We start from the raw sequence: 621 nt of genomic DNA, 5'->3' as shown, positions 1-621 counted from the left end.
GCCTCACTCATGTCAAGAGTAAGGACTAACATTAACATATATGTGTTGCATTAAGTTTTATTAGTGTTTGTGTCAATTGTTTCACTAGCGTATGATAAGACTAGTCTTAAAATACAATTATTGACAGCTTTGAAATGAAGATATACCTATGAATTTTTTCCGTAAAATACGTAAAACATGAAGTCGTCTTAATGACCCAATTTGAAATCACTAACTTATACGTCATTCAACGTGGTTAATGGTTGAAGACCACATGTTAAACAGACGGGAGTTAGACACAAAATTAATGGCGCTCACCGCAAAAGTATTCCATTGTGTGATAGGTACCTATGAGCGGTCGCAAAATATTGCTCAAACAATACGTGGACACCAAATTGTCGACGTGTAGAAGTCCACGAAATAGCTCAATTTTTACCATGGAATGTCGACCAAATTATACATTTAGCTATAAATATATATATATATATATTATATATATATGTATTTATTTATATATATATACATATATATATATATGTATCACACCACAATCAGTGAACGTATACGCCTTAGAGGTTAACCATTGTCAGAAAATAGTAATAAAGTTACCTATTGTATTGTATCGATCTTAAAATCGATACA

This window comes from Apostichopus japonicus, chromosome 16 (genome assembly GCF_037975245.1).
Source record: "Apostichopus japonicus isolate 1M-3 chromosome 16, ASM3797524v1, whole genome shotgun sequence".
NCBI classification, from domain to species: domain Eukaryota; kingdom Metazoa; phylum Echinodermata; class Holothuroidea; order Aspidochirotida; family Stichopodidae; genus Apostichopus; species Apostichopus japonicus.
Note: the sequence above shows the minus strand (reverse complement) of the source record.